At 45.8% G+C, this 19,606-nt stretch overlaps 1 pseudogene; it reads left to right on the top strand.

The window, feature by feature from the left end:
• Nucleotides 1-48: 48 nt before the first annotated feature.
• Nucleotides 49-3,291, top strand: LOC105000687 (annotated as a pseudogene).
• The last annotated feature ends 16,315 nt before the right edge of the window (nt 3,292-19,606 follow it).

Below are 19,606 nucleotides of genomic sequence, written 5' to 3' on the forward strand. Positions count from 1 at the left end.
GAAGGGTGTTTTGTGAAACATAGAGTGGAGTCCCCCTCCCCTCCACATGAGCCTGCTCCCCTTCCCGCCACTTCTCTTCCTCCCCCTCAGTGATCTGTGTTCCCCCCAGCCCATTTAAGACAACTCCTGGGCTTGCCAGTGCTCAAACCATCCAGGCTTTGTTTCTTCTCTTTGCCCACCTGCCACCAGTCTCTTCGTCCTTGTCATTGTTCTTCAACAGCTCCACTGGAGGCGTTCGAGGCAAATAAAAAGATAAAAAACCCAGCTTGTCACAGTCCATTTGCTTCTTGTCAACAGCTCTGCTAAAAGGCAGAAGAGGAAGCTTTTGGCCAAGATAAGAGTTTAGATAAGGTTTGGGGATTATCTGTAGAATTTCATTTATTCGAGGTTACCCTCTTGAGCACCTGAGGATAATGGGGGAAGGGTGGGGTATGTTTATCAAGCACCTGTTTTTAGGAAGTTAAGAGCAAGATTCTTCAGTCATTTCTAAGAGCTGGTCAAAATAACTCGAGATAAAACTATCATAGCTACTTTATACCTTGTTGACATAAAACTAGCAAGCAGCTAACTGTCCACTTCATTGTTTAGCTCCCTGAAGCTGACTGACTCTGAAAGTGGAGAATTTCCTATCTCTTGTTAGGCGGGGAAAGAATTTAACTCACTCAGGTTAATAGAGGTCTGTGACAGCCCTGCCGTTCCTTTGAATGGCTAGGAAGAAGCAAATTGAATAGAAAAGTAGAGGTCTTTGATTACAAGTAATAGAAAACAACTGAAACTAATTTAAGTCAAAAAGATCAACTTATTGTAAAGATGCAGCAGGGGACCTCAAGGGACCCAAGGGCCACGTCTCTGCAAAGTGCTGAGGCTGAGGCCTGGGAGGCTTTAGGTCTCTCCATTCACCTCATAGTCTCTCCTTAAAAAAACTGTCCATCCTCTTCAGTCCTCTCATCCATACCTTAACCTTTCCCCTTGTCCTACCCCTTCCCCTCCATATGCAGGGGAAAGCAGAGCTGATCCAGGCTCCCAGATTTCCACTTTCACAGGGCTAACCAGCAAAGAAACAAAGAGCACTCTCTTCTGGTAACAGAAGAAAGAGCATCTGATTGGCCCAGCTTGAGAGAAGTATCTACTTTGGTCCAATCAGCTCTGATGGGAAGATGGGGTCGTGGTTATAAACATGGCTGCTGGTTCAGAGAGAGCCAGTGCTCAGAAAAAGTGTGGGGTGACGGGGTAGGACCACTCAACATTTATTAATCCAGCAACAATAAAAAAGGGCCATTGTACCTGTTTCCCTCATACTTAAACAATCTAGAGGAAAACCTACACATGTAGGAAGACAATTAAAATCTTTTAGTGCTAATTACTGTGAGCATAAAAACCCTGATTAGAATGAGCTCTTAGGAAATAACCAAAACAGCCCCTCTCCAGTTGAATAGATAAATACATTAAGGATGGGCATAAAATGGAGCCCACAACACAGCGGTGAAAATTAATGAGCTACAGCTACACATTTCAATATGGAAGAGTCTTGAAAGTATAATGATGCATGAAAAAAGCAAGTCACAGAAAAATAAATCCAGATGTTTTTACTTATGTGAGGTTCAGAAACATGCAGAATTGGACAATGTATTATAATGTAGTCTTCTATGTGTGTATGGTAAACTATAAAGAAAGAAAGAAAAGAAAGCTATAGACTAAATTCAGGTCACCTGTGAGGTGGAGAAGGAAAATGTGCTTGGGAACAGGTAAACGCTGAACTTCAAACGTGTCAGTAATGTTATTTGTTAAGCTGAGTGGTAGATGTGATGGCAATAATTTTGTTATGATTTAATATGTGCTTATCTTTTTTATGTTCATATATTTTATAATTAAATGAATATAAATGAATGTCCTTATGCCGAATTCTAAGGAGGCCATTTCTCTGTTCTGGGTAATGGCCAGTGGTATTGTGCTTGCCTGATTGTGGGACAATGGTGAGTAATTCCATTTGTCAAATGGTTTACCAGTTTCTATCCATGTGACAACCACCCTGACAAGGAAAGTATCTGGGGTGGCCTGTCAGCACTGTGGCCCAGTGAGTGCCTAAGGAATAGCCAGGCTTTTCTTGCGTCCTTTGTCCTGGATGCCAAAGCAATTATTCACCTCTATTCCCAGGTCAAATGTCCCAATCATCTCTACCCAAGAAAGCTACCTACCTGTGAGCATTCCCGTCAAAACATGATTACAGGGCCTAACTTCCCACTTGAGTTGTACTTCCACCCTTTTGGCTCTCTTCGGGGTACCATGGCAGCTGTCAAGAACAAGCACCATACTAAAGGAGGCAAAAAGGGAGCCAAGAAGAAAATGGTTGACCCATTTTCTAAGAAAGATTGGTATGATGTGAAAGCACCAGCTATGTTCAATATAAGAAATACTGGGAAAACACTGGCCACTGGAACTCAATTAAAATCACATCTGATGGCCTCAAGAGTTATATTTTTGAAGTGAGTCTTGCTGATCTGCAGAATGATGAAGTTGCATTAGGAAATTCAAGCCAATTACTGAGGAGGTTCAGGGAAAAAAAAAACTGCCTGATTAATTTCCATGACATGGATCTTACCCATGACAAAATGTGCTCCGTGGTCAAAAAATGTCAGACCATGACTGAAGCTCACACTGATGTCAAGGCTACCTACCGACGGTTACTTGCTTCATCTGTTCTGTGTAGGTTTTCCTAAAAAGTGCAACAGTCAGATTTGGAAGACCACTTATGCCCAGCACCAGTAGGTGCGTCAGATGCACACAAAGGTGATGGAAGTCACGACCTGAGAGGCGCAAATGACTTCAAAGAGGTGGTCAGTAAATTGATTCCAAACAGCATTGGAAAAGACATAGAAAAGACTTGCCAGTCTATTTACTCCATGATGTCTTCTTTAGAAAAGTAAAAATGCTGAAGAATCCCAAGTGTGACTTGGGGAAAACTCATGGAGTTACATGGGGAAGGTAGTAGCTCTGGAAAAGTGACTGGGCATGAGACCGGTGCCAAAGTTGAACAAGTCCAAGAAGGTTTAAAATGCAGTCCTTTAATGATGACAGATAAAAGATCTTGTGAAAAACAAAACCACGATGACAAACTGACAGTTTCTTACAAGTTTAGACATGGAACTACCATATGGCCCAGCAATTCTATTCCTGGCATATTTCCCACAGAATTGAGAGCAGGGACTGGAACAGATACTTGCACACCCGTACACACAGCATCATTACCCACAATAGCCAAAAAGTGCAAACAACCCCAGTGTCTGTGAACAGATGAATGGATAAAGAGATATGGTACATCCGGAGAATGGAATATTATTCAGCCATGAAAAGGAATGACATTCTGACACATGCTGCATGTGGATGAACCCTGAAAACATTATGCTTAGTGAAGTGAGTCAGACACAGAAGGATAAATATTGTATGATGCCATTTATACAAGATAACTGGCATGGGCAAATTCATAGACAGAAAATAGAATGGTGGTTACCAAGGGCTGGGAAAATGGGGAAGAGGAAGTTATTATTTGATGGAAACAGAATAATATCCAGAATGTTTGTTGGGGATGATGAAAAGGTTTGGGTGTAGATAGCATGGTGGTTACACCACATTATAAATACTTTTAGTACCACTGAATTGTACACTTAACAAATGTTCAGATGATAAATTGTTGTTGTTCAGTGGCTCAGTCATGTCCAACTCTTCATCACCCCGTGGACTGCAGCATGCCAGGCTTCCCTGTCCTTCACCGTCTGCCGGAGTTTGCTCACTCATGTCTGTTGAATCGGTGATGCCATCCAACCATCTCATCCTCTGTCACACCTTCTCCTCCTGCCCTCCGTCTTTCCCAGCATCAGGGTATTTTCCAGTGAGTCAGCTCTTCACATCAGGTGGCCCAAGTATTGGAGCTTCAGCTTCGGCATCAGTCCTTCCAATGAATATTCAGAGTTGATTTCCTTTAGGATTGACTGGTTTGATCACCTTGCAGTCCATGGGACTCTCAAGAGTCTTCTCCAACACCACAGTTGCAAAGCATCCATTCTTTGGCACTCAGCCTTCTTTATGGTCCAACTCTCATATCTATACATGACTACTGGAAAAACCCTAGCTTTGACCATATGGACTTTTGTTGTTAAATATTATGTGTATTTTACCACAGTTTTAAAAAACGACAATTATAGAGCACTGGGAAAGACATACATTTGGATAGAGGAAAATGCTACAGGGCAGGGGAAGGTAGATAAGTGCACAGCATTTTTTTTCTGTGCTAGTTCCACACAGAGTATTGAGACATCACTTTACTCCAGTCCAGTCCTGCAGCCTGGGACCATCATTTCCAATATTCTCAGTGCAGCAAAATGAGAACATATGTGTGCCTCAGGGCATGTGATATCATGGAGTCCCCTCTGGTGGGGAAGCAAGTCCATAGGACCAGTGCTAAGCCCCCAACTTCCTGCTGCCTGGACAGTAGAGGTGGGCCAGGGAGAGGCCTTAACACAGCTCTGTGTTCCCAATTTGTCAACACTACATTTGGCAGCTGGTTGTTGTTCAGTGTTTTGGAGGAAGAGAAGGAAAGATGTGTGTGGTTAAGACCCATCTTCTGTTTTCTTTTAGTTTTCTGGGACCAAGTGGTTGCCTCTGACACGGAGAATGTCCTTTGTTTAAACAGCAGAGATCATCCCCAGATCCACAGAATGGTAGGTAGGTCAGGAGTTGGGCTGTAAGTAACAACATACAGCTGGAGAGGCCTGTGCCAAAAGGGGACCCCTGGAGGGAGCTGGGGCCTTATACCAGGGGCCCAGGCCACATTGTGACCTCCGAGGGCCCTGGGCACTGGGGCCTTTGTCAGCCCCTCCCATCATAATAATATTAAAATATTTAAAATGTAACTAAAATTTTCAACATTTTTTCCTCTTTTAGACCAAATTTAATTGATTTCTGTGGGCCCTAAAAATTTCTTTTTTTTTTAATGTGAGAAAAATAGTTAAAGTTTCATAGTTCCCCAGAAGCATCTCTGCCTTAGCACTGTGCTTCCTGTGCGTGACCTGAGAGGGCCTGGAGCACGCCGCCTTGCCTTTCTTCCTCGGGGGTTACTCTTCTGGCATCGGAAGAGACTTTGAGGTCATCTGTGCCACCTCCCGTGCAGGCAGAAGTCCCACTAAGGCAACCTCCAGGGGGATCATGCAGTCTCTGCCTCCAGCCATGGGATCCAAGCAGCCCCTCTAAGTATAAGCAAGTTCTTAATATTGAGCCCTTGAGCGAAAGCCTTCATCCCTGTAACTTTCAGCAGCTGCTTCTAACTGCACTCAACTGGGTCAACACAGAGCAAGTTTTACGTCCTTTAAAGATCTGACACGACTCCCATGTGTCACCCCTACCCCTCAACCCAAGTTCTCTGCTCCAGGTTAAGCACCCTGAGACTTTGCGTGACAGGATCTATAAACCTTCATCTGCTGAGCACCCTCCTTTGGACAAATACTGAAGCACCTCAGATGTGGTCTGATCTGATCACACCTGTTCCCTCTGCCACAACAGCAGTCTTTTGCTAGTGTCATTTATTAGTAATAGACCACATGGTTGGCGTATGCTAACCTGTGATCACTTACACCCCATGGTTCTTTGTTCCATCCCAAACTGAAGTTGGGCTTCACTGGCAGGCTTCACCAGTGACTCAGTGGTAAAGAATTTGCCTACCAATGCAGGAGACGCAGGTTTGATCCCTGGGTCAGGAAGATCCCCTGGAGAAGGAAATGGCAACCCAATCCAGTATTCTTGCCCAGGAAACCCCATGGACAGATGAGCCTGGAGGGCTACAGTCCATGGGATGGCTAAGAGTCAGACACAACTTAGCGACTCAAGCTGAAATTAACCCAGTCTATCCCAGTCTGTACTCAAGCCATTCATCTCTTCAGCTTGGAGACATGGTGTGTTGTCTTTGACTTGGTTCATTATGATCTGTCAAGATCTTTATTCTGTCCTCTGGAACAGAGGCAGTCCTTTCCATGTTTGGCTCTTCACAGATTTGACAAGTGTGCTTTCTTGGTCTTAAACCCAACATGGCAGGGACCAAAACTTCTATTTTCAAATTTGCCATTGTTTTCCTGTTATTGAAGGTTGAGTCTGGACCCTGAAATGGCTGAAACAAAGACATTTTCATTTTGATTTTGTGGGTGACTTTTGCATTCTAGGAAAGAAGGAAAGTAGCTCTTGGAGTCAATTTGTCCTTTGTTCCGGAAGGAACACTTTGATGATGATTTTCTTTTTTAAAAAAAGGTATCAGGTATAGGGCTAGATGTTATGGGACAACCTTCCAGGAGAGATGGTCTGTCCTGGTCACATGCGGTGGGGCAGTGCTTTAGTGAGAGGAGGCTGGGAAAGGTAGTGATGATGAGGAAGGCCAGTGACGTGTGGGGCAGCTGATATCCACTTGAAGTTTCTTCTTCTGCTCTGTAATTCCTTCGTGTTAGCCCAGAGTTCTCAGTCGATGCTGTTAAGCTGTTGTTGTCTTCACTGTGTTTTGGAGAACCTTGAGGGTCCTTGGAGGGAACAGAGGCAGCTGGTGCTGACCGAGAGTGAGAGACCATAAGAAATGACCGGACGAATGTGGGGACCAGGACATACTCCTCGGGAGTCCTCAGAACACAAGAGGTGGACTGGGGACACAGCTGGGTTTTCTGACATGGATTATTCCGGGGAGGGTGGCCTGCAAGGGCCAGAGAATGTGGGATGTCCAGGTTACGTGAGCTCAGCCACAGGAGGATATCTTTTAGACACTGCCAATTTAACGTTCAGTATTAGCACGTAAGGAACATGCTCTGGGTGCAGACTCATACCTGGGGGATTCAGCTGGCCCCACACCACTCTAGCTGTCTTCTTCTCATCCTACCCACTTGCCTTCATCTTTATGTTCTGTAGATTTTCGGGGTTTCTTTTTGATCACAAAAGTTATCTGTATTCCTCATGAAAATCCAAATGATCCAGAAGCCAACTGGAAAACATTTTATCCAATGTTATATTAAAATCAAGACGCATCAGGCCTATGTTATTTGCCAGCTCTCTTTGGCAAGGAGGCGCTTGTTGGCTTGGCAGGGTATCTGCCTTGTTGTCAGCACTGGCTCCCTGTCCCAATTCTAGAGTGTGGTCCTGAAGTCCATGACCTTAAGCATCCTAAATAAACAGGATGTAAGCAGACACTTGAACTAGTAGGCGAATCCCATTTGCTTTTAAGTTCCTCCAGGTGGTGTCCCTTAGCAATAGTATTGGAGGTCGCAGCCAGGGTTTTATGAGTGGGAATGGATATAGCATCTAGAAGAATATTCTGTTACTATGAATGGGAAAGTGTAGACTTTTAAATTTCTACACAGGAGGTAGTAGAGATCTGTTGCTTTTTTGGAGATGGGCGGGGGTGGGGGGGTGGGTAGGGAGGTGCTGCGTTGCATGGCTTGTGGGGTCTTAGTTCTCCCACCAGGTACTGAACTTGGGCCCTCGGCAGTGAGAGCAGAGTCCTAACCACTGGACTGCCAGGGACTTCCTGAGACCTGTTGCTTTCAGCTTCCTTACATCCTTCCCTCTTTTGCAGACAGTGCCCCAGTTCTCTTTTGGGGAACCACTTCTCCCACATCCTTAACCCCAGTGGTATGTGATGGGGTTAAGCCACCCCCATGCCCTGGCTCTTTGAGTGAGCATGTCACCTAGACCTAGACAAGAGTGACATGCCCTCCTATCACAGAGATCCCAGAGAGGGTCAGGCGGGTCAGTGGGCCAGCCGTGGTCAGCCCCAGGGTTTTTGCCTGTGTTATCAGTAAGGAAGGGACTTTATGTGCAGGACTGCTCCACCGGGAGAAGTCAGCCTGAATCCAAGTGGCCACCGTCACCCCTGCAGAGGAGCCCTGGGCCAAGCTGCGATGGAGAAACTCAGGTGCCAGTGACACTGCTTATAGGAATCCCACCGTACCTGAAGCCGTCCCTGGAATTCTCCACCCAAACCAATTCGAATGGAGTTTCTGTCACTGACAACTAAGATGCTAGAATAAGGATATTCTTTTGACAACTGCACTAGAAAATATCTTCCTTGAGAAAATAACTGGCTTTGTAGTTGTATTTTGTTTATTCTATGCTGAATTTATCAATTATTAGATATAATGAGTAGAAGAGATCAAATGAGGCCATTTTGAATTATTATACAAGTGATGTTTGGGGGTTTTAAGTTCATATAAATTTTATAATACTCAGGCAACAATAGGGCAAGGTAAACATGAGGAAAGGCGATTCCCATGCAGTGTCCAAATTATTGGAAAACATTCAATTCTTTAGTTTATGACAATTATATTAACTATCCCGGTCAACTCCCAGGTAGCGTGAGTGATAAAGAAACTGTCTGCCAGTGCAGGAGCCGCAGGTTCAACCCCGGGGTGGGGCAGAACCCCTGGAGGAGGAAATGGCAACCCACTCCAGTATTCTTGCCTGGGAAATGCCGTGGACAGAGGAGCCTGGTGGCTTACAGTCCATGGGGTCTCAAAGAGCCGGACACGACTGAGCGTGCAGGCGCTACAATGGGGACAGACACTGGTTGAGAAGATCCAGAGGTTTGAGCCTTCAGGAGGCAGTGTCTGGGAGTGTTTGAATCACCTGAGAGTATATCAGCTCCTTCGTTCACACTACCAAAAAGAAAGGAAGTATATCAGACTAATAGTGTGTGTGCATGCGTGCTGTCGCTTCAGTCCTGTCTATGGTTCTGTGCATCCCTATGGACTGTAGCCCGCCAGGCTCCTCTGTCCATGGGATTCTCCAGGCAAGAATACTAGAGTGGGTAGCCATGGCCTCCTCCAGGGTACTTTACATTAAATGCAGTTAAATGCATTTAAATGCAGTTAAATATAGGAAATATTGCCTTTCCTCACAGAGTGAACACAGCACCAGCCAGACAATATCTGGCTTAGATATTGTCAGTGCCACACTTCACGTATCATTTTTTCCTAAACTTCTGGGAAAATGCCTTTTTTTGCAGTGTGTGTGTGTGTGTGTGTGTGTAAGTTTGATTTTCTTAAGCCTTTGTTGACAGGTATGATCCAGGCCTCAGACTAGGAGACAGGGAAGCCCAAATTTTATTTCAAGTATGATTCACAGTCCTCGTGTGGCCTTGAAAAAGCCATTTAACCTCGTGGCCTCAGTTTCCCTGTCTGAAAACTAAGGCTCATAATCCAAATCTAGATACCTCCCTGGGATGCTGTGTGCATTAATTACTGTTTATTGTGCAAGTGGAAGTTGGGCTGTGTTAATTATTATTATCATTTCTGGGTCTTCCAGCCAAGTTGAAGCCAAGCCCTTGCCTCGCTTTTAGTTCCTGAGATCTGACAAGGTACAGCCCTAGGCAGTGAGGAGGACCATAAATGAAGGCTAGTCGGCAGATTTATGCATATCTCACCACAAGGGACTGGCCCCAGGAGGCTCTGCCAGCCACAGGCTTCGGTTCTGGGGTTCCAGGGCAGCCCAGAGACCCACAGGCTTTACCAGGACATTGTTCTAACAGGGCAGGTGTTGTGAGGCTGCTGCCACACTCCTGTCCCTCACCTCTTTGTGTACCTGCCGTTTAATTTACTAAGGAGTCTGGAGATCAATAAGAGATGCTTACCCTGTCATTACACAAGGCCCTAAATTGCAAGGTACAGGTGGAGAAGCTTCAGAAGTATTGTGATCACTCATGAAGAAAGATGACTAATCGCTTTCTTCTGGTCACTTATTTGGCTTATGACTTTGGTTTCTACTCTCTAAGTACAACAGTTATCAGATTTCCATGTAAGCAGGGAGCTGACAATTGGTACATACAGCTCCCCTGACTACACCTGTGGGTTCTGCTGCTTTATCTAGTCCTGGACACCTCATAGCGATTTTCCCCGCCACTATTTAAAGTTCAGGATGCGGGTGAAGGAGAGAAAGCTCACCTCACCCCACCTTCTGCCAACAGTGATCAGCATCAGGATCACTGTTGAGCCTCCAGGAGGCACCCTGCTTTTAACCCTTTGCAGGAAGGCTAATCTCCTCGTATCCAGGGCAAGTTGGATAAACAGTTCCAGCAGGTTTGGATCTTGGCCACGTGCAGAACCCTAGAACCCACTGGGGCATTGCAATGACCCAGTCCATGAATGTCCAGAAGAACAGAAGGGCACAGACGCATCCCATATCTGGTGTCATCTCTCTCAGCAGGGGCTGGAACAGTCTGATTTTAGGGAAATCCTAAGTCCCCAGTAAAGCACCGTGCTTAACCTACCGAGGACAGAATCCCATTGTCCAAATGCAGGTCACATCCCTGCCTGTGTGCTTGACATCCTTGTCAAGGAATGTGCCCACATCTGTTTGCACTGATTCATAACCATCTCCTTCCAAATTTAGTTCTTGATGCTGATACCACCAGCCCCCATTCACCCCACAAGCCCCAGCCCTCACTTTCCCTGCCTCTGCAATCCCCCCTGCAAACCAGCAGGTCCCACACGGCTCTTTTGTCTGCTCAGCACAGCAGGCAGACAGCAGGGGTACTGGTGAGTGCTAGTTAACTAATTAATGATTATAAAGCACTTTGAAAGCATAAAGAACCAGATAAATGCCAAGTATTATTGTTATTAATGCTGAGAAGGCTGTTTAGTCATCCTTGGCCTTGAACTCAGCTCACTGCCCCCACTGTGGCCGCAGGCTGATCTGTGAACTAGGATGAGAACCCTCCTCCTCCCTGCAGGCGCTGTTTCACACTGAGTCAGTGACCAAGGTGAAGGGCAGGGGCCAGGAAACCTCTCCTCGTCTCCCACCTGCTCTCGAAGCACTGCCTGCTTTGCGGCTGTCATGCTAACATTTACCGAAAGCCAGGCTCTGAAACTGCCTCTCTTGTTTCCCATTCACCTGTTTGGTAAGTTCATTTGAGTTCTTGATTACGGTGATTAGGACATCTCTGTGCACACAGGATGGATACCAGAGTCAAGCCCTACTTTCCATTAGCGGCCGGACTCACTTGTTCACATGACCTGACCATTCTCTTGTTTGCATATTTTTAAGGGCTGCACTCTTCTCTAGATGCCCCTAAGTACATGTGCTCATTTGACAGAGCAGCTCTGTGTGCTGGAGAAGACAGGTGGTGGTTTCACCATTTCATAGACATAGGAGCCAGGGGCCTCTGGATCCTGGTGACGGGATCAAGGTGCACCCAGCTCTCTTGCACCCCACACTCAGCAGTGCCCTCCGTCAGCAGCAGACCCCAGACATCTGGCAGGATGTTCCAGGAGACGGCGAAGAGCCTCCACAACACAAGACCTTAGAATTCATCCATGTAATGGCTTCCCTTCAAAGATGACAAAACCGAGGTCCCCAGAAGTCAAATTACTGGTCTAAGATGACAGTGCCAGTGAAGGAGTGAGGCTTGAGGCCAGCCTTTGGCCAGGCTTCTCCCTTCTTCAGTAGTCATTTGTAATTCAGAGTGGTGAGGCTTCAGGTGGCTTCATATTCTTTGTACTTTTCTGTGTTTTCCATATTTTCCTTCTGAAACAATAGACACAATCTGAAAGCAAATGATTGCTCTAAGTGAATAACCATGGGTGTGGAGCGCTGCCTTCCTCTCCCCTGAGCACAGAACTCTTCTTGGGTGAATGGATGATCTTTCAGTGGAGGCTCAGAGGGGGCAGACATTGCTGGTTTTCTTAGTGCTTTGAACTGCCATAAGAAAACACCACAGTCTTAGGTGGCTTATAAACACCAGGAATGTACAGCTCCCAGTTCTGTAGGTTGGAAGTCTGCAGTCAGGGTGCCGCCATGGTCAGATGAGGGCCGTCCTCCAGTCTGCAAACTTGTGGCCTCATGGTAGAAGAGGCTGGGGCACTGTGGAGGCCCCCTTTAAAATTTTTTTTATTTATTTATTTTAATTGGAGGATAATTACTTTACAATATTGTGGTTTTTTCCATACATCAACATGCAATCAGCCACAGGTGCACATGTGTCCCCCCCATCCTGAACCCTCCTCCCACCTCCCTCCCCACCCATCCCTCTGGGTTGTCCCAGAGCACTGACTTGAGTGCCCTACTTCATGCATTGAACTTGCACTGGTGATCTGTTTCACAGATGGTAATATACATGTTTCACTGCTATTCTCTCAAATCATCCCACCCTCACCTTCTCCCACAGAGTCCAAAAGTCTGTTCTTAACATCTGTGTCTCTTTTGCTGTCTTGCATATAGTGTCATCGTTACGGTCTTTCTAAATTCCATATATGCATTAATATACTGTATTGGTGTTTCTCTTTCTGACTTACTTCACTCTGGATATTAGGCTCCGGTTTCATCCACCTCATTAGAACTGACGCAAATGTGTTCTTTTTTATAGCTGAGTAATATTCCATTGTGTATATGTACCACTACTTCCTTATTCATTTGTCTGCTGATGGACATCTAGGTTGCTTCCATGTCCTACCTATTGTAAACAGTGCTGCAATGAACATTGGGGTACACGTGTCTCTTTCAGTTCTGGTTTTGGAGGCCTCTTTTTAAACAGCACTGATCCCATTCATGAGGGCTCCACCTTCACAACCTACGCACCTCCCAATCCTGAAACATCACACTGGGCATTAGGATTTCAACATACAAATTTGGGGACACACACACCTTCAAACCATGGCATTGGTTGTCTTCTCCCAGCTTAGTTTGCCGAAGGAGGCGTCCCAGCAGACCTAGTACTTGTTTCTAGGTCTACACCCTCAAAGGTGGGGCCATGTGGCCTGGGGGTGGGAGGGACAGTTGATCTGAACCTACAGCCGGGGCACAGCCTCTCTAGACAGGGCCATTGCTGCTGTGATGACAGCCTCAGAAAGCTTTTGAAGGGCCCTTCGATGACTGAGATCCAACTACCACCACACGCTATGCATGCTTTTAACCAAGATCTGTGGCCTAGCGCTGTGGCCTGAGGTGCTGTGGGATTTCTTTTTTTAAGTAAGTTTATTACGTAGCTCCGTTTTTAAAAACTGCAGCTTCAAGATACATCGAAGGTCAAACGTGCACGAAGAATGCAGGCCTGGCCTAGAGTGAGCTAGAAAGCAGAGAAGCCGGCAAAGCCTCAGGTTCCACCCTCTCTGCCCCATCTCAGTTCACAGCAGCCCCGTGAGTGGGGCCACAGCCCTGGGCCCAGGGGTGGGTGATGTGGGCACCGCTGGCAGATACCATTCTCCTCTTGCACTTCTGAGCAGATGCTTTATCCCAAAGAATTCGGGAGCATCTGGAAGAAGCAGAGGAGAGGCAGCATCCAGAGAAGAACTGCCAGAGGTGAGTCTGTCTCAGGAAGAGGCATCAGACCCACTGCTGAGGGTTAAAGTAAGGCAAGCACATCCCAGAAAAGTCAACCCGCCCCTTGGAGTTTTCTGCAATGAGCTATAGCATAATTCACATGGCCAAGTGATACAAAAGAAAAATGAGCTTCTGAAAACCAGAATCATCACCCAGCACCACCCCCCTCTCTTCCCTTTTTGGCACACTTATAGTGTGTCGGGTACGATTATGTATAGTCTTCCGTTTAACCCTCACGTCGAGTGAGGAGCACACTTTTACAGATGTGGAAGCTAAGGCACAGAGAAGTTAAGAGGCCTGCCCAAGGATGCACAGATAGCTTGTGGTAGAACCGGGATTTGAACTGCGTTCTCCTGTCTCCGAAGCCCAGACTTTTCACCTCTTTGGTGTTTACAGACCACAATCTCATCAACTCCTCTGTAATTAAGGCAGCCCTCTCAGTCTGAAGTTTCAGTGGAAGTAGAAAATATTTGCGGATCTCTTGGCCGAAAAGAATTGCCCAAGAGATGTTAGAAAGGCCAGGGGGCTGGTTGAGTCGCCTGGTGGGGGCTTCTTACCAGGGATGGTGCCCTTGGTGAGAGGAGGAAGTACACAGAGGAGCTTTACTACTGAAGAACAGAGTGTCTGTGTGGAGCCCCTGTCCCCAGGACACAGCGAGCCAGGCTGGCTCAGCATGGAGGACGACTCGTGGAGAATGGTGTTAGTTGCCCATGATTTGAACACCATTTCCACTTCCATCAAAATCCTCTGTTTTAATCAGGTGGTTTTGACAAGCATTAAGGCACAGATGCTAGAAAGAGGGGATTTCTGCAATGCCACCACACGTTTGAAAGGTTATGTGCAGGCTGTTGTGTCATGTTTAGCTGGACCTGGCTGACTCCCCCATACCGCCCCCAGCAATATTTAACGTGCATGTTCTATCACCAGAAGAGGCATCTCTGCATAACCTCTGTTAGGAATCTGGGGCTCTGCCCTGAACATGGGTCCTATTTCACCTGTACCTCATCAACATGATTCTGCCCCACTGAAGAGTCACATTGGTGGAGCGTGGATAGCAGGGAATCTCAGAAGCACAAGGCTCACCTACAGAAAAGACTTTCATCCGACCATCTCAAAGCACCAACAGACAGTAATTAATCCCCAGAGCACCTGCACTGGGAAGGCGGGTGTGACCACCCGGTTTTTACAGACTGGGGGCCAGGAGGCGCGCGGTGACGTTCGTTAAAGGACTTGCTTCAGGCGGCACCTCCCTGGTGAAGCTGGGGCTGGGTTGGGGGCAGTCCTACCTCTGAAGTGGGTGAGAGACAGAGAGAGTGAGTGGAAGCCAGGCCCTTGTCACTTGGCCACCTTTCCCTCCCCAGGACACACGTTCCCCAGCTCACACTTACTGTGGCTGTGAGCGGGGTGGGGGAGGGGGTCTCAAGAAGATTCTCAAAGATTCAAGAAACCAAAAGCAGGGTGAGGAGTAGAAGAGAAAGAGAATGAAAAGCAAAAAATAGAGCAGGAGGTTAGAGGTTCTCTCTGACTTCCTGTAAGTATAATCCGACAGGCCACATGTGAGGGAAACCAAATGTCATGCGAAGCAGTGAAATTGTCACCCTCAGGAGGTGGGCCTTGTTAGGCGAAAGGTCACAATAATCCCTTCTGTAGCAAAGCAGAAGTCCCAATGCTATTTTTAGAAACTCCTAGAATTTGCCACCTATTTTTAGAAACTCCTAGAATTTGCCACCACAATGTAGTATGAGAAGAACCAGAGTTACAGTTCATCGCTCTGGAGTGCAGAGTCACAGTTCTCTCCACCGTGGCTAATAGGCTTCTGAGAAGTGATCAGAACAGATGTTAGTAAAGTGATCACACCTCCAGCACACTGGGGCTCCTCGTGGTTACAGAACTTGGTGGGAAGGATCAGGGCAAGCAAGTCATGACCCTCCTGAGCAGTGGTTAGGAATGTGGGCATTTTAGTCCTGCTGAGCTGAGCTCCAGTCCCATCCCCACCTCCCGCTAGAGCTGGGTCACCTGGGTAAATGGTCTGATCTCTTAAAACTAGCTCAGTTTTCTCATCTGTTAATTGGGACTAGTCATGCCCTCCCTCCTGGGATGGTTTGAAGAGTTATCTGCAACAATACTAGTTCCTAATACACATTCAATGAACAGCAGCTGTTACGTTCTTAGTTTATACATACTGGTTTTTCTTTACTAAGAGGACACCTCCTGTACATGACAGGAATGAACGAGAGCACTGTTTCTATAGGGTTACTGAAACGTACCGTTCTTAGCTGGTTCGGAGTGCCTCCACATTCCAAGTCTACGAACCATGACCGATTTTGCCTGGCCTAGAACACCCTGGGTTTTCTTTCCCTTGGGACTAACATGGACCAAAATGACAGCCAGGACTGTCCAGACCTGATCCATGCAGTCATTTGAAAACACTCCCATGATTTTTCAAGAGGATCAGCATTAGTTCTCTTCTAGGCTTCCCTCAGATGGTAAAGAATCTGCCTGTAATGCAGGAGACCTGGGTTCAATCCCTGGGTTGGGAAAATCCCCTGGAGGAGGGCATGGCAACCCACTCCCATATTCTTGCCTGGAGAATCCCCATGGACAAAAGAGCCTGGACTACAGTCCATAGGGTCACAAAGTGTCGGACACAACTGTTAGGATCCTGCTAGCCTCTGGTCACAACATTTTCATCAACTGATCAATACACAACTTTGGGTTATGTGTGGTTCTTTTTAAAGACACCTAACTTAATAGAAATTGATTCATTAAAACTGAACTCATGGCCAACAGCACTATAACTCACGCCTGAATGAAACTTCTCTAACATGTATTTCCTCTGTAAGGAACATCACACCCCTCTTGCTCTTAGAAACACAAGGCAGCTCTTCAGCACTGTGTATGGGGCCATTTTAAACAGGGAAATTACTAACAAAAAGCACAAAGAGGCACATAATGTGGAATGAGATAGACTGCAAAAAAGTCACTTGTTTACAGCCTCAGAGCCAAAATGAGAGGACACCATTGCCTTGTTCAACTTCAGCTGACATACGAATATCAGGTGACTCAAAATTTTTGTTGCTCTGCACATGTGTGTCCGAAAATGTCTACAAAAGCACCACCAGCATTGATCCTGGGATTACAAATAAACATTAAGTAGATGAATTCGCAAATACAGAATCTGCAAATAATAAGGGTTGACTTAGATCATTTCCAGGCATTTAAAACTCAAGGAAGCCAATTCTATGGTAACTGAGGCAGAGTGAAGCATTTTATCTTTTGCAACTTGTAGGAATATGTCTAGGACAGGAACAAGTAAATGTCTTTCTGTATAGGTATGGGCATCCTTTACTAGACATTTCCATCGTTTTCTTCCTTGATCTTTTATACCTCTGGACTTTGCTCAAGGTCAACAATTAAAAACCTAGACTTTGGGGAAAGAATGAGCATTTTATTACAGGAAGTAAAACTATTTGGTGCTTTCTTACATTTATTATTATTGGCTTTAGCAGAAAACATTTATCTTTCTCAAACATGTCTGATTGCGTGCATGCTCGGTCACTTCAGTCGTGTCCAATTCTTTGCAACCCTATGGACTGTAGCCTGCCAGGCTCCTCAGTCCATGGGATTTCCCAGGCAAGAATACTGGAATGGGTTGCCATTTCCTTCTCCAGGGGATCTTCCTGACCCAGAGATTGAACCCATGTCTCTTATGTCTCCTGCATTGGCAGGCGGGTTCTTTACCACTAGTGCAACCTGGGAAGCCCTCGTCTGATTATAACTATGTAAAAAATATGCATATGTAGAAAGATTGGGAGGAAACAAAAACAATTGTTAGAGGTAGAATGTGAAAACATTTTTCCTTCATAATGTGCTCTTCAGTGTTGATGTTATGTGATCTCAGACATAAACTGAAGAAAAAACTTCAATTAAAACAAGATGTCTGGGAGTAGAAAAATGACCAATGAAAATATATTTAAACACAGGGGACTTAATAATCTTTCATCATTTGTTCTTTGGAAGTTTGCTCACACTGGCAAAAAAAAAAAAAGATTGCACATTTCATGTTACCCATCATTCCTGTTCTGCAGTATTCCCTAAGGGCCATGCTATTCTTTGCAGGATGGATTTTAATATTCTAAGCCCTTTAGATCATTTCATTCCTGTAGACACATGATATTAAGACAGAAAGAAGAAAACCAGAATATTCAAAATGTACATGGCACAAGTAACCCGCACATTATCAGGTGTCTCTGGGAAACAGGAAACTCAGCAACAAGTGATTTTGTGAAAACTACCAAGGAGAAAGTCCAGAGAGAAATCACCAGCAGATGTGCAAAGTGGCCTGTATAAGGCAGGTTGGATACAGGTGCGATCTACAGCTTTTGAGCATAGAATCTGATGCAATTCCTGGGCAAATATGCCTTAGTAAAATTCCTCCTGAAGGCCATAGCAATCAGCTAATCCAGGATTTATTGGGCAAGTTAATATGCCTGGCTGGACTACATGTGGAGGGCACCAAGAAAAATCAGACCCAGTCCTTGGCCTCAAGTCACAGTCTGCTTGGGAAGACAGGATTTGCTCATCAAAGGAGCCCTGGGCTCCATGCTTGTCCAATGCTGAGCTCCTGATGCTGCCAGGCCAGGTCTAGACTTTTGGGACACACAGTGAAGAAGAGAAAGTTCCTGCCTTCAGATGTTCAGATTCTTGTTGGGGAGACAGACAATAAACATGAAAAGAAACCAACCGAGCTGCTTCAGACACAGAAGTGCTCGGAAGAAAACCAATGGCAGTGTTATAAAGAGTGCTTGTCCTCTTTAGGGAAATAGACGTGATCTGAGGTGATGGGAAGTCAGCCAGCTGCATCAAGATCTTGGGGGGAGATTTCCATTGGCCGAGGATCTATGATTATGTATGGCAGATCAGGAGACCAGTCCAGAGGGAGGAAAGACTCCTGTAAGGGGGGAACCCTCCAAGGGGTAGAGGAAATGAAGTAATGTAGAACTTTATTCTGTAGGTCGCGGCTGCCTGCTACTCCCTACCTCTGCTCTCAGAGCAGACATTGCTAATCTAACCCAGCACTCTCCCACCAAGCCCGGGGCAACCTCGTAAGCAGACACTACCAATCAATTAGAACTGAGGTGTGAGTTAAAGACTGTTTGCCACCCACACTATAAACAGTGGGAAGCCTTTTAAAGGTTATGAGCAAGTGACTTTCAAAATAAAAGGAGTGTTTTAAGAAAGATTAATCTAACCACTGTATGCATTCTAACTTGGAGTGTGTTCTTGAGGCCACTTAAAAGAGAATATTAATAGTGGACGTTTATTAAGCACCTAGCATTTTAACAGCTTTATTCATTTTGATAACCTAAAAAGGCAGATATAATTATTCCCTTTCAGCAGATGAACTGAGACTCAAAAAAGGGACATCACTTGCTCAAGTGAAGAAACCAAGAGCTACATCATTCGGTTCCAAAGCCCTTTCTTGTTTCACTGTGGAGCAGTGATATTCTGAACATAAGGCAGTAGGAATTTAGATGGAAAGATTGGACAGATGTGAGAAACATAAAGGAAAAATTAGTGGGAGTTGATGACTAATGGCTGTTAGAAGGCAGGCAAGGGTAGGGTCAAAGATAATAACCACAACAAAAGAAAACAGTTCTTGGTTGCAGAGAACAAAGTCTTGAAATATGCATACCAATATTGGAAGGAGGGGATGGAGAGTTGGGTGTGGGGGGCATATTTTCAGTTGTTTTATAAGCTTCTGCATTTTTTTTGCAATAAGTGTAATTTAAAAAATCAGATTATTAAAAAATCTAAGTTTTTTTTTTTTTTCCCCTGGGTAACTGGGAGATGCCACTGAAAGAATTCAGTAGGCGCTAAGTTTTGGCTTGGGGGGTAAGATAATACATCTGATTTAGACCTGATGAGTCACTGGTGGGACAGCCAGGTGACAGTGGCATTTTAGTTCCAATTCGGGATTCAGGGGCATCTGTGGTTCCAAGATCTGACTCTTCATTTGGGATGCAGCCAGTCAAAAGCTCCGGAGACCCACAGCAGATCTCCAGCCCCGGCGTGGCCCAGTGGATGGGACCAGGGCTGGACCCAGAACTGGGAAATGCTGACACCACCCTGGGCATGTTGTTCATTTGTTCACAGGTCCCAAGAGTGCTGCTGGCAGGGAGGTTGAGGAGGGAGGAGAGGGATCCCTTGGGCATCCCTGGCCCCTGGCGAAACGCTGGCACTCTAGGAGGGAGGCCCTCACCGGGAGACGACT

The sequence above is a fragment of the Bison bison genome, unplaced genomic scaffold, assembly GCF_000754665.1.
Source record: "Bison bison bison isolate TAMUID 2011002044 unplaced genomic scaffold, Bison_UMD1.0 scf7180017864373, whole genome shotgun sequence".
In the NCBI taxonomy this organism is placed as follows: Eukaryota; Metazoa; Chordata; class Mammalia; order Artiodactyla; family Bovidae; genus Bison; species Bison bison.